This window comes from Drosophila melanogaster, chromosome 3R, assembly GCF_000001215.4.
Source record: "Drosophila melanogaster chromosome 3R".
Lineage (NCBI taxonomy): Eukaryota > Metazoa > Arthropoda > Insecta > Diptera > Drosophilidae > Drosophila > Drosophila melanogaster.
In genome coordinates, this window is record NT_033777.3 from 6,808,534 (window position 1) to 6,823,118 (window position 14,585).

Consider the following 14,585-nt stretch of genomic DNA (forward strand, 5'->3'; position numbering starts at 1 on the left):
CAACGAAGTGTCCCATGTCCGGTAAGAAGAAATTTGAAAAGTGCTTAATTCAATTGAAGGATGTGAATATTCTTGGTGTCAGCACATTGCACAGTGTTTTTTTTTTTTGTTTGATGATAATTTTAATAAAAGGTATGGTAGTTTAATGTCTGCATAAAACATTTGAAGTACGTCAGACGTATTAAGCTTTTTTATATGACAATTATTAAATCATAGATTTCCTTGGTTAAGAAATTTTAAAATACAAACATATTTTATTTTTAAGTGATAAAATATGTCTTTATTCATTCAAAAGAAGTCACACATATTCATCTTCATCATCACTAAAATAGATTACAACATATCATATCAGCAATTGACTGCGTTTGTTTTATTTCCCAGCATAAGTACATGTATTTTTGCTTATTCAAAAATAAAGACATTAAAATCTGAGGCTTAACTATTTTTGATCATTCATTGAGTTCATTATTATGATATTAAAGCATAACTGATAATTTTTTTTAAAATTCGTTCGCCATTGAATCACTGGCATTGAAAAGTGAAACTTTAATACATCGTGTTCTTATCTATAAATGTAAGCCAAACAAAATTGTGTCAAGACAGCAATTTATTATCATTGATTTTATGGTAAGCACTAAGAATGTGTTAGTTGGCAACAGTAATTGTTACTATTTGATTGAAATGAGTCATCCCAAAAAAGGTATAACAATTTTATTACCTTCTCTATTAATGATTAAAATTTCAGCTCCTATATGAGGGAGAATCAGTGACCTAATTTATGGATTCTCCCGATTTGTACTTTCTAATTTCTTGCGAATGCTGAATAATTTAATTAAACAAATGAACCCAATCTTATCAAGAGAGTAATACATATGCACGAATTTGTTGACATCAGCATTTCTGACCTTAAAACTTATTTATAAAATCACTTTTCCGCTTGCCATCAGCAACACTTTTTCGATGGATATTGAACCACACAAACCTCTCTAGAACCGAATTTGTCCTTAAAGCTAGTATAAAACAAATTCGGATCTACAGGGTAGACGTGGAGCAAACTGATGAGGAACAGTCGCTGGGGCGAAATGAAGTCCGCTAGGCAATCGCGGCTGCAAAAAAAAAAAGTGAAAATGTTAATAAACATATACAATGTGTGTGTTCAAGGCGGGGTAATTTAGGCAGCGCCGCAATTACATGCGCCTCGGGTAAATTATATTTATCGTGCCACACGTGATGCGGCTGTGGCTAGCAGTTTCCTCTAGTCCTTTCGAAATTATGGAATGACCCATAAATGTGATTACAAAGCCCGCCGTGGACTGCCAATTAAATCGAGGCATTCGCGGGGTCTCCGTGTTCGAGTCGGGGTTCCTGTCCGGAAAGTCACGGAAGCCTTTCGCCGGAGAAGCCAGCTCCGCGTTGTCTTCGCCCTCGCCGCTGGAAACCAACTGAAGCCAAGACCTCACCGAGGGACTCAAGATTAGGAGGCAGTCCGAAATACGTAGTGCGGAAAGGTAATGCCAGACCTTATCGGAAGAAGCGGCGATAAGATAAGATACGGCGCGATGTCTTCGGGAGTGCTTAGAGCGCTTGTATCTAATTGATTGCCGGCGGATTACAGCACTTTCTTCACGTCGATAAAATGGGTGCCAGGCCTGGAAATTGGATAGACACGACACTCATTTAATGAATGATAGATCTGCCCATGGGCGAGGTGCTAGCTGCGAAGTCTTCTGTTTGCACTGAAATCAATCAGTGAGTCGCCTTGCTAAGCTCCCGACCTGGATCGCTGTCGCCAGTCGAGGTTCCCAGCACTCGGCGCCACTTCTTTAAGCCTTCTTGTTCCTGCTCCAAATCGGACAATTGGTGAATCGGTAACGACGTGGGCGATGATTCAGCACTAAGCCCTGCTAAGACTGCTGAGTAATGGCCAGGGGAGGAGGAGGACGGCGCTCCGGCAGATGCTCCGACGTTGTAGTTCGTGTGTCCTGTAATCAAATTTCAATTAATTAATGACTTTTTAGCAGGATTCATTAGCACTAAGCGGCAGTACTAAGCTGGCAAAGTCAAAAACCTTTCGGGGCCGGCTGGTTACGGTTACCCCAGAAATCCCCGGATTAGGACCGTAATGGCAACAAATCTTGCGTAAACAAAGGAAGGAGGACGAATCGCTTGACTTTGCACACCCTCTAGTGCTCCCTCTCTTTCTGTCTGCCTGCGGTGCCTCTTTGTCTGCAGCCCCTGTTGTCCTTTTTGCAGCCTCAACATGGCTGCTCGGGATTTTATTTTTCCCCCTGCCTCTCAGAGAGCGAGAGAGAGAGAGAGAGAGATAGAGAGAGCGAACGAGAGAAAGGGCTCTCCAATGTGTACACACACAAGGGGTAGCAAGGACTTTGGAAGCAAATAAAGAGTAATATAAGGGTGAAGGACCAGGCAGCCAAAAGGCAGCTGGGACACAGTCGCGCTTGCCTCTGTGATCATCCAGCTGAAGCTCGCTGCGAAGTGCTCCACTTTTCAGCACCTTTGCCAAATTATCGCCGTCTTGCCAAATCGAAGTCCGCAAAATATATTACATCACCCCAGCCCAACAGCACCCACGAATCAGAAATGCTAATTGATTTCACGTGGCCAGAAGCAAAAGTTAACGCGAAATCGTCAGGAAATACATCTTCACGACGGCCTCCCAAAACTCGCTAATGCAGTGCAAATATCGAACATTAAATATATTATGGAAATAATATATCTGTCGTTAATTTTTTGCACCCAAGCGAGCGAAGGATTTTTCAGTTGGAGGCGTGTAGTTATCCAAACCGACAATTCACAGCCTTTGTGTACAGTCATGCCGAGATGCTAATGATAGTAAATGCACTTATACTACTCGGATGTTGTAAAGTTATATTTTTATACATATGTGTCACCCCTTTTTGTTTTTAAAATAGAAAATTTGCGTTTTTGCCTAGTGAGCGGTTGCAAGTTAATATGAAATTCAATTCAAACTGCTTATATATGTACAGCTAACTAAAAATTCAGTCTTGATAGGTATCAAATTGAGCATTAGAATAGTTCCATGTTATTTTTTATCAATATATGATTATTTCGTTTTTTATTCCAAGCAAACTGATCTAAAAGTCTGAAGAGCCCAACTTTACAGTTTGGCTTTCTTGACGCGCTCCACACTCACAATAAACGTAAGTAATGCCTCTCTTGTTTAATTCGACAAATCGCCTTTTCATTGTTAGCTAAACATATTGATTAATTAATTTACAAAGTATTTCTCCGATAACTCCGCCCTATCTGTATCGATAAGTATGATGTACGAGCTAGTCAGATATAAATTCGGCAGTCTTAGGAAATTCCTTTGCTATTTGAGCGCGCTGATAGATACACCGCAACGATTTTCAATCGCACCGCATACTTTGGAAGTCCATTAATTACTATTGACTAACCTAATAACTCAGTTCTGTAAGCCACATGAATCACTCAATCAATTGGTTCTCCTTGCATGACAGTATGTAGCTCCTCAGCGGATATATTCGGCTGTAAGATGGAATAACACTGGGAAGATACAAAGAGAAACCCCAGAGCAATCCCCTCCGGAAGTACCGCGAAAAGTGCAGAAAAGGCGAGTAAAGAATGTGCACCGAAAAAAATTAGGTAAACAAGATGCTCCTATTACTGGTTCAATGAGCGGAATTAGTCCTTTGAAAGAATACTCTCTAAACCATTTTCATTCTTTCACTTGCATTTCGAATCATTTAAAATGTTTGATTATCCGCCTGAGAGCTAACCGCGGCCCAGGACCTAGGTCATTTTCTTCAGTCTTTCCCCCCTCACCATCTGCTAACATATTCCCTGACCAGACCCATAAACCATCGACCCTCCAGCAACAGTTACGGCGGCACAAAGGGGCAATGACTGGCTACATTTTTGCAATGTTACTCTTAGCACATGAAGACAACTTCGCACATAAATCAAAGTCGCCGTCTTTTGGCGGGGTGTGGTGAGGGGAAAGGTAGCAGATCATTTACCTTGGTCAGTTCGGTGCCAAGTGTCACTGTTCATTGTGCTTGCACGTCACTATTCAATCAGCGTTGGCCCACTGTGCACTCTGCCATGTTGAGTTGTATGCATCGAGAGCGGAGCTTCGGAGGCCAAGGTTGTTTCAGTTTACTGAATAATATTATTATTTCTGCTTCACCTTCCTGCCATTCGCCGCGAATATCGAGAGGCAGGTAGAAATGCTAAAAGAGAACTAAGAAAGAAATTCCGAAAACAGTTCGCGGCCCGCGATTTTTTTGCATTTATTTTGAACCTGCCCAGGCTTGCGGCATTTTGTATTTGTACATCTGTATCCGAATCTGTATAGGTAGGTATCGGCATCTCTACCCCATATGCATCGTATGGGGCTCGCATACCGGTCTGCGTGTCCGTTTTATTCTATCCCGATTTTGTCGGTGTCTGTTTGTTGTTTACAAAAATACGCTTCTTCCTCTCGCAACTCTTGTTGTTTTCTTCTCTTTGTGCACTTTATTTATTCTTGGTGTCTTAATTTATCTTTTAGTGGGCCTAATGAAAATGCGCGGGCAACAGAAATGCGCTACTAGGTGGCGGAGTACGTTTGTTATGTGGAACAGAGGGCTATAAAGTGTATATAATATAATATAATCACAATTATTCGAACTTCTCTCGATAGATCGTTGCTTTTGTCTAATAACGCAAAATATTTGTATAGCTTTGGTGCAATTACCGTCAAGTTTTCGTCACTGTGCACTTCCGGAAGTGCAAGTTTCCAGGCCAGCTGAATTCCCCTCGACTACTGGCTGATTGTTTGAAAATTTGCATGAAATTCCAATAAATATGTCATACTGCAGTTACCCCAATTTAGGTGGAAGAAGTTCCCAGCCCAGCTCCTTTTGGTTCTAAGTAGTCATGGGGTTGATTGGGTTGTTTGATATGGGATACTAAGGGTATGTTAATATCACAAAACTCGATAAGGGAATATGCGCATAAAAAAATAACAGCATGTGGCAAGGTCAACTTTGGGGTGAATGTTTTTGTCAGGGGGTTTTTTTGGGGTTTCCAAAATGGTTGACTAATTTGGAACGCTAACAGTGGCTTGTTCTGACGTTGGAGCTAACTTTTAAATACTAACAGAGTACCCGGATGGGAATCATTAATTTAAAAGTTGGAATCTAACCCCACTACTGGTTTTTGGGGGATTTTACAAATTGGTTACTGCGTAACGAAATTTTAACTTAAATACAATACTAAAGCTTACAAATTAGGCAGTATATTAAAGCTTCTTCTTTATGTATTCGCTTGCCTACTTGCACTTTTGACTTATGCAACATGGCCTCAATTATTTGTTGACCCAATGACCCAGAATAGTGGAAGACACTTCTCGTCGTTAACAGTCAACAGATTTGAATCTGAAAATGCTTAACACTTTCCTTAGCTCTTTCATATTTATAAGCACATTTCCTATGCAAACTTTTCAAAATTCATATCTAATCTCGGGCACTCCCTCTCACCAAACATTTCCCAGCTTAGCTCCGTTGTAAAAGATTTAATTGCCCAGAGGAATTTGAGACAACATTGCATGCATTTTGTAGGCCATGTGGACAATCCGAATAATTATACAACAGGCCAGGCAAATTTATGATTCAGATTCAGGTCAAAGCCCAACCAGAAAGCAAACGAACTTGTTGGCACAGCGCCTTCATAAAGATATCACTTTGAGACGAACAGCTCTCCGAATTTGTCAAAAAAAAAAAACCAATGGCCCGCGGTCCATGGTTTCAATAGCCAACGTCAGCGAATGCATAAAATAGCCATAAACTCTTATTTGTTGTGCCTTTCCTATAAAGCCTGTGACCTAGCGAGTTTGGTTAGCCGTCACCTGCTCATTTGCTTATTAGTCAGTAGCCGGTTTTAGTTCGAACCATTTGCATACTAAATGAGCAAAGAAACAATTGGTAAAACGGAAAACGGTCTATAAAACTATTTGGGTTTGAGTGCAGCCGCTTTCTCCTAAAAAAGGAAAAGAGAGGCTTTTTGAGCGAAAGCAGTGCCATATTGCTGCGCATCCCTGGCCGACCAGAAATCGAATGGCACGCACCTTACGCGCAGCCCCACTGAAAATTTGCACAGCAGCTCTATGTAAAGGTTATGTTATATGCATCCACATGGAAAACAAATGTTTGGTCATCTGTATTATCCACAGTGAGAAGTCAATACACTGAGCTTTATTGGGCAGGAAAATTGGTAAGTTTCAGCGCTAAACAAAGCCCAATGGAAAGGCGGTGACGTATACGCAATCAGTAAACAAAACAGTATTTAAAAGTATCGTTTTCGAAGAACCCACATTGTTAGCGTTGCCCATATACATTTTACAGTAGATCATGTATTTCTAAACATTTAATAAGCAGCTGTGTCTCAGTTACCTATAAATATTTGGACTATAGAGCTAAATTTGCTTTAAATAGCAGAAATCACGTTGCTTACTTAACTTTAACATCGTTTTAAAACTAAATACTTAAATTGCTTAAAAAATTTCGTGGATTAGTGCACGTATGTGCAGTATATATACCCAATTAGGACTTTGAAATATTATCAAGCTTGCATTTTCTCTCGGTGCATTTAATGTATTGCAACTCGCTATGTACGCACTCGCATTAAATGCAGCCGCCGCAGAAATCTTGGGGTTGGGTCACCATCGCCATTGCCATCCTCATCGCCATCAGCCTCATCCGCACCCCCATCCCGCTCCCATCCCGCGGCTTAACACTTTGCCACTCGACGTATCTGGACCCGATAATCGTCGTCTTGGCCGCCAGTACCGATTCCACTGTGGGAACACGGTGGGTGGGTGGCCTGCAGCAGCTGTCGCCGCTTCTTGGGCACAGCCACTAATATTTCGGTATACTACTTAACCCATGCACTGAATGGCGGGACAAGTGTAGTGCACCAGGAGCGGGGAAATTGAAATTGCTAAGCGAGAAGTTGGAAGTGAGAAGTGGGAGAATGGAGAGGGGGTTGGGCCGCTTTGCCAGAGGGTTGTTGTTGCTGCTGATAGCGCGACAACGAGGTTGAAATTCAGTTTCGTTGTTTTTTTTTTCGTTCCTTCTGCGTCCGACTTTTGGGATTGCAGGGGTGAGAGGTTAGGTCACTTTTCGTTGTGTGCTCTGCGCAAATGAAAAGTGGATGAAAGGAGCACATTTCCGGGCGCTCGCGACACCACCACACTCTCGAACCGGAGCCCACACAGACATACTTACGCGGAGGCGACGACGAGTCAGAACGAGGACAGGCGCAGGCTTTGGAAATGGCAATTGACTATGGCCATCCAGCTACCCACCTACACAACCACCAACCCACCTCCCCAAACCACCCACTCAGCCCCTTTTAGTGCACATGCGTAGTGGCACGGTGACTTTTGCTCAGCTTTTTGTTTTAGAAAATTTATAGTTGTTTAAACGTAAAGTTTCGGAACATACCTGGTTGGAATGTGCTTTGCAGTTCTGAATTAAATCCGCTTTAATACAAGTTGCGCTGGGTTGGTAATTAATTTATTGATGCGACGGTATTTCTTGTCTGTATTCTCAACACTTTTGCACCGAGTTTCTGGAGTGTTTCTGCACTGCATTACCAGTTCTTTTTTCGTTTTTTTTTTTTCTCGCCGAGTTATTAATCGGATGGCCCAGGGATCAGGTCGCAGCCTCTTGCAGGATAATGGCCGCATTGCTGCTGCGACGCCAGCAGAAGCAGCGGCGGGCGATGGCCGCATTTTCTTGTTTGGTCTGTGAGCGGAACGCTCTACGTTCCGCCGCGCTCGGCGTCAAATTTCAAACTGAAACTGAAGTGAGCTCAGCTCACCATTTCAGCGCAGTCGACGTCCGCCGAGCGGTAAGCGGTGTTTTTGCCAACAGCCATAATGCCCGCTCTCCCGCTTCCACCTTCCCGCCCTTCGTCGGGATCTGAATCTGGGTCTGGATCTGGGTTGTGCGTGGCCCAAGTACGTAACTCCAGGGAGAGAATCGGGGAACGAACGTTGTTTGGAGCAACCACGAGAGAACCAGGCTGCAGAAGAGAGCCGCGCGACCACACTTGAAGAAAAATGAATCTATTTCTTCTACAAAAAAGTATAGTAATATGTATATATCATTAAAGATTGATAAATTTCCACCACACTATTTGGGTTCAGCCGTTTAGTAGCTGAGGCTAGTTAGATAATAAAAATATGTTAACTTATTCTATATACCAAATTTGAGTAAATGTATTAGTTTTTTTTTTAAGTCCTTTGGGACTTTGAAATTATGTCTTCCCTGTTCCAAATGTATACTTTTACCAAAAGCATTATAAAGCTATTATATTATTATTGCTGATACGAATTTGTGCCAAGCTGTTAAATATTTTTTAGCTTAGAGTCTAATTATTAGCTGCTTTTAATAAGTTTAAGTTCAATGGGCGCTACGTTAAATTAAATAAAAATATTTTTTAATGTTTGCAGTAGGTACATATACAAAAAATCATTCATAAGAAACAATATATGTAAATATCATAAGATGTCAACCCCATCGCAGCACCCATGTTTTACGTAAACCAGTTTCTAGTTTTTTTTCGACTGCTTCAGTAAGTGTGGCATCTCCTGTTCTAAGTTTTCCAGGGACTCTATTTCCAGAGTTCTCCGTTGCCCAATAGATTTGTGTGTGTGTGCGGAGGAGGTCCTCAGTTTACTCGGCGATTTACGAGGCCAGCGTAGCTCTCCTTACACATGTATGTATATACACATATCTGTATCCCTGCAGGACTCCCCTGCTCCCTTTCGTACTCTCCAACGCGCTGAGAGTCAATGAAACTTCTTCGTCGAAGGAGCGGCGATGAGAAAGCTCCGCGTGTTTTCAGAATGAAATCAAAGTGGGATATTTAAAGCCTCATTAATCAGCCCGTCGCTTTGCGGAGGAAAATCCTCGCTAGGGAGACTTGAGGTCCTTGAGAGGTCCTGCAAGCCCCCATTCACCGGGGAAGGGATTACAGTTGTGGGCGGAGTCGGGTGTTGATGCGCTCGTTAAATTCAAATTTGTTGCACTGATAATTACAGTTAGCCATCGAAGGGGACTACATTAAATCCAGTCATTTGCCAACTTCGTCAATGAAAGCCGATATAACAAACATTTCAATTAGCTTCTTTTAAATGGAAGGAGGTCTTTGATTTTGATTTGGATTTATTTGGCCAATAAAGATTAGGGTTAGTCTAGAATTTGGAATAATAAAAATACCAAATCATTTTAAAGCAATCTCAAATCCCGAAATTGACCAAAAGTATATTATTTGACATATTCTTTCTATCATTAACTATACACTTTTCATGTTTTTTTCATTAAAAAGAAAACTACTAAACACTTTACTGCTCTTAAATTTACAATTACCTTTTCACTCATAAGGAATGTTTGTACCAGCATTAGGCAGACGCAATCAAAAAATACCGATGCATTTTTTACTTTCGCCATTTGTTTTTTTCAGAATCTGTCATAAACGGCAGAGAAAAATATGAAAAGGGAAACGAAGCTGTTCTGCGACTCTAACGAGGAAAAGCCATTGTCCCATTCTTGTTTGCCATTTTTAATTTATGACCCATATTTCCCTTCGGATTTTCTTTTTTAGGCAATGGCTACCTGAAATGGCCCGAACCTCCGGCCCAACAACAGGTAAATGGTAAATGGTTGCTAATGGTCGCAGCCTTGATGGAATTTCTCCCTGGCACATCACCCAACGTCATGGAACAGTTTTGAAAACATTTCTTGACTTTGGTTTATCATCTAAATATTTGCGTTTATTTTGTAGATTAGCATGTACACCAAACGTTTTCTCCTCTCGGGCCTTTCGTCCCTGCTTTTATTGTTGCATCGTGAGCGGTGGGGCAATTTGATGATTCGTCGTAATGAATGCTAATTAAACGCATTCGTTTTCTAGTTCACTTGGCAGGCGGTAACAAACAGCCAGCATCCATCCAAGTCCGTTGCTAAATCGACCAGAGCGGCCACGATTTGGTATCGGTATTGGTACATATTATATGCACCCGTCTCCATTGTCTTCGTCGGGGCAGGAAAGTGTGTCAAAAATTCTTGAGCGTATCCAATCGCAGAGAGAAAAAATAAATTAACGCTTGATTACCACGTGCGCCTTATATATGTAAATCATTTAATTTGACAAGTAATCCATCTAAATGCGTTGTGATATGTGTATACATAAGATACATACATATGTACATATGTTAACTTCGGGAAAGCTAGTGCGTTTTTTTCTCTGTACCTTTAAGAGTTCCAACAATAAAAACCCGGGCTCTCCGTTTTGTCGCCGGAGTTTAGCAAACATCGGACTCTCACACAATCTCTTAAAAAAACTCTCAGTCACACATCCGTGGAGTACAAGATATGGCAGTGTCTATAGATACCGAGTGCAGAGGCAACGATGTTAGTCGCACAATTTGGGTATATCCACGATGTCGACAGTAAATGGTAACACAAATAAAAGGTGCTAATTTCCTGAGGGTTCAATTAGATGTTGCTCTGACCACTGTACGATTTCTCTACGAGTTACGAGTTTCGTTTTACGCTATGCACGACTAACTAGGACAGAACATTTACTGAAACTATTGCCAAAAATGTGATTTTATTTTAAGTCTCATATTTTACCGAGCAAAGAAGTACATATGTACATAAAAAACAACATATAAGTTCATCTGAGCATGAACTTGAACCGTGTACCAATGATTTAAGAATCCAACGCTTTACCAACTAAGCTATTCAAGCGCAGAGCGTGCAATATTTGAAAATGTTCCATTTAAGCCGAAGAGATAGAAAGTACACGTTTTGTGCAAAGCAGTGCAAACCAGTTTAAAGCAGTACACAAAACTTTCGCCGCACGGTTTCTATTTTAAGCATTTTAAAACTTTTTATAATATATTTAATGAAAAGTATTTATTTTCTTGTAACTATGTTTTCGTAATACCTTCTTTGTTTTAATTGCAGATTCATTGTTATAACAGGTGATTCTACAGTCCCAAGGGGAATTCTTTCTGATAGTTTTGTATTTTTATCATATTGAGGGAGAACATTACCGGCAAACTCATTAACTAAGAAATGGTAACTAAAAGCATTAATGTTATTAAAGGAGGGAAATACATACATATTTACATCAGGGTCCTTATAATAATTGATTAATCAAATTTAACATAATAAAAAATAAATAATGAAAGCGGACAACAGAATTGAACATATGAAAAATTAAAAACTATAATTCGCACGATTGCAAGAACAATACTTGCCGATTACCTTTAAACGTATTCTGACGCCATCCGTCTGAATGCCCGGATAGCTCAGTCGGTAGAGCATTGGACTTTTAATCCAAGGGTCCAGGGTTCAAGTCCCTGTTCGGGCGGCAATCTTTTTGCCTTTTTTGGAAGTGTCGATTCGAAAGGCAATAACGAAATTATAAATTGATTTTTTATTTAAGATTTAATAATTAAAAAAAAATAGCCCAGTTCATTTGCTATAGGCAAAAAGAATAGAAAGAAAAATGCAAATTATGTTTTCGGCATCAAAAAAGATTGTGGTCCAACCATATCGGTTGGGCTGATAACGGCAGTCCACTCCGGTACGCTATCCCACTACTGCCTACCACGGGAACTCTTGGCTGCTGGTTTTCACCCCTGGCCCGGTTCATCCCTCCTTAGCCAACCTGAATGCCACGGACTCCTCCATGGCACCCATATTGATGGCAAGCTTAGTGCGGACGTTCCGTCAACATGAGCTGGTCCGCTACGCAGTAGATCCCAGCCTCAGGCCATCCCACAATCAGACCTCACAGAAGCGTGATTACAGAAGCTGCCAACCTTCCAGTCGAAAGTCGTTCGTCTAAAACTCAGCCACACGCCTCCGACTTCTATTCGGTTTGGGGGGAACTGCTTTATCGGCGCACCACTCCATCGACACGAAGCAGTCTCGGCGACCGCGTTGCCAACTGCCGTTGATAGAAGCATTTGCCCAAAGGAAAATACCTACTGGCCGAAATGTTCGGTTCACTCTTTGTGATGACTATTGTAGCTCCTATTTTGATGTACGGGTGTCAAATCAACTGGGCGTTACACTGATGAAATAAGCCAGCACTCAACTCGCTACCATACAAGGCACCATAGGAATCGGCTGCACATATGCCGTGTACAGTACTCGCCCACCAATGAGGGATAATAGGAGGAAACCGAGGGTCCTCATTCTTTGATCTTCGAGGGTCAGTACACACTGACATTTATACAACGTGTTATCTGTCATTGTCCCTTTTTGTTACTTTTGTAATTCATATTTTTAGATACAGCTAACTTTATTCTAACACAAAGGGGAAGTTAGAATTATTATTATAAATTAGAATATCGAAAATAAAGATTAAAAATCTGTGCTTTGCTGGAAGTTAATTGATTATTATTTCTATCTTGTTAACAAAATAAAAAAAAATGTATTACATTTTTAAAATAAAAAAGCGGATCGCCCGAACAGGGACTTGAACCCTGGACCCTTGGATTAAAAGTCCAATGCTCTACCGACTGAGCTATCCGGGCCTTGCAAAAGGCACCGGCGAATTGCTCTGGTATCTATAGGGAAGTACAAGCGAAAAATTTAAGTAGGATCCTTATCCAAAGAACGAACTCTTCACTTTCACAAGTATTGCCGGTTTTCCATGAATATCGAGTATCCCTTTTCTCTGTTATCCTATAGCAAATAAATTACGACTATTTATTATATTTATATTGCTCAAATCATTATACAAGTCATTTTATATCATTATCATTTACAAAGCCATTTTATATTTATATTGCTTAAATCATTATAAAAGTCATTTTATATCATTATCATTTACAAAGCCATTTTATATTTATATTGCTTAAATCATTATAAAAGCCATTTTATATCATTATCATTTACAAATTCATTTTATTTTTATATTGCTTAAATCATTATAAAAGCTATTTTATATCATTATCTATTACAAAGCCATTTTACTTATAACGATTTAAGCAATAAACAAAAATAAATAGCCATAATTTATTTGCTATAGGATAACAGAGAAAAGGGATACTCGATATTCATGGAAAACCGGCAATACTTGTGAAAGTGAAGAGTTCGTTCTTTGGATAAGGATCCTATTTAAATTTTTCGCTTGTACTTCCCTATAGATACCAGAGCAATTCGCCGGTGCCTTTTGCAAGGCCCGGATAGCTCAGTCGGTAGAGCATTGGACTTTTAATCCAAGGGTCCAGGGTTCAAGTCCCTGTTCGGGCGATCCGCTTTTTTATTTTAAAAATGTAATACATTTTTTTTTATTTTGTTAACAAGATAGAAATAATAATCAATTAACTTCCAGCAAAGCACAGATTTTTAATCTTTATTTTCGATATTCTAATTTATAATAATAATTCTAACTTCCCCTTTGTGTTAGAATAAAGTTAGCTGTATCTAAAAATATGAATTACAAAAGTAACAAAAAGGGACAATGACAGATAACACGTTGTATAAATGTCAGTGTGTACTGACCCTCGAAGATCAAAGAATGAGGACCCTCGGTTTCCTCCTATTATCCCTCATTGGTGGGCGAGTACTGTACACGGCATATGTGCAGCCGATTCCTATGGTGCCTTGTATGGTAGCGAGTTGAGTGCTGGCTTATTTCATCAGTGTAACGCCCAGTTGATTTGACACCCGTACATCAAAATAGGAGCTACAATAGTCATCACAAAGAGTGAACCGAACATTTCGGCCAGTAGGTATTTTCCTTTGGGCAAATGCTTCTATCAACGGCAGTTGGCAACGCGGTCGCCGAGACTGCTTCGTGTCGATGGAGTGGTGCGCCGATAAAGCAGTTCCCCCCAAACCGAATAGAAGTCGGAGGCGTGTGGCTGAGTTTTAGACGAACGACTTTCGACTGGAAGGTTGGCAGCTTCTGTAATCACGCTTCTGTGAGGTCTGATTGTGGGATGGCCTGAGGCTGGGATCTACTGCGTAGCGGACCAGCTCATGTTGACGGAACGTCCGCACTAAGCTTGCCATCAATATGGGTGCCATGGAGGAGTCCGTGGCATTCAGGTTGGCTAAGGAGGGATGAACCGGGCCAGGGGTGAAAACCAGCAGCCAAGAGTTCCCGTGGTAGGCAGTAGTGGGATAGCGTACCGGAGTGGACTGCCGTTATCAGCCCAACCGATATGGTTGGACCACAATCTTTTTTGATGCCGAAAACATAATTTGCATTTTTCTTTCTATTCTTTTTGCCTATAGCAAATGAATTGGGCTATTTTTTTTTAATTATTAAATCTTAAATAAAAAATCAATTTATAATTTCGTTATTGCCTTTCGAATCGACACTTCCAAAAAAGGCAAAAAGATTGCCGCCCGAACAGGGACTTGAACCCTGGACCCTTGGATTAAAAGTCCAATGCTCTACCGACTGAGCTATCCGGGCATGTGAACGTCATTCGCCAAATAACATTACTAATAAGACTACAGGTTAAGATCTATGGTCGTAAAATAAAGAACACAAATGTG

General features: G+C 40.7%; 2 long non-coding RNA genes and 7 other non-coding genes across 9 annotated transcripts, besides 2 other annotated features; 4 read left to right on the forward strand and 5 right to left on the reverse strand.

Moving 5' to 3' along the window:
- Positions 1–262: 262 nt before the first annotated feature.
- lncRNA:CR42651 (long non-coding RNA::CR42651) lies at positions 263–7,846 on the reverse strand. Its single transcript, NR_073987.2, has 2 exons — positions 7,491–7,846; positions 263–1,982 (listed from the first exon to the last, which is right to left on the reverse strand). It is a non-coding gene; the product is annotated as a long non-coding RNA::CR42651 (long non-coding RNA).
- mir-10 (mir-10 stem loop) lies at positions 973–1,049 on the reverse strand. Its single transcript, NR_048336.1, has one exon. It is a non-coding gene; the product is annotated as a mir-10 precursor RNA (primary transcript).
- On the forward strand, positions 2,286–2,713 carry lncRNA:CR45915 (long non-coding RNA:CR45915). Its single transcript, NR_133338.1, has one exon. It is a non-coding gene; the product is annotated as a long non-coding RNA:CR45915 (long non-coding RNA).
- A 3,514-nt stretch (positions 7,847–11,360) lies between the features above and the next one.
- tRNA:Lys-TTT-2-1 (transfer RNA:Lysine-TTT 2-1) lies at positions 11,361–11,433 on the forward strand. The gene has a single exon. It is a non-coding gene; the product is annotated as a tRNA-Lys (tRNA).
- Positions 11,434–11,597: 164 nt separating this feature from the next.
- 7SLRNA:CR42652 (Signal recognition particle 7SL RNA CR42652) lies at positions 11,598–11,896 on the reverse strand. Its single transcript, NR_037753.2, has one exon.
- Positions 11,897–12,142: 246 nt separating this feature from the next.
- Positions 12,143–12,304: a mobile genetic element.
- Positions 12,305–12,534: 230 nt separating this feature from the next.
- tRNA:Lys-TTT-2-2 (transfer RNA:Lysine-TTT 2-2) lies at positions 12,535–12,607 on the reverse strand. Its single transcript has one exon. It is a non-coding gene; the product is annotated as a tRNA-Lys (tRNA).
- A 648-nt stretch (positions 12,608–13,255) lies between these two features.
- Positions 13,256–13,328, forward strand: tRNA:Lys-TTT-2-3 (transfer RNA:Lysine-TTT 2-3). Its single transcript has one exon. It is a non-coding gene; the product is annotated as a tRNA-Lys (tRNA).
- Positions 13,329–13,558: 230 nt separating this feature from the next.
- Positions 13,559–13,720: a mobile genetic element.
- Positions 13,721–13,966: 246 nt separating this feature from the next.
- 7SLRNA:CR32864 (Signal recognition particle 7SL RNA CR32864) lies at positions 13,967–14,265 on the forward strand. Its single transcript, NR_001992.2, has one exon.
- A 164-nt stretch (positions 14,266–14,429) lies between these two features.
- tRNA:Lys-TTT-2-4 (transfer RNA:Lysine-TTT 2-4) lies at positions 14,430–14,502 on the reverse strand. Its single transcript has one exon. It is a non-coding gene; the product is annotated as a tRNA-Lys (tRNA).
- Between the last annotated feature and the right edge of the window lie 83 nt (positions 14,503–14,585).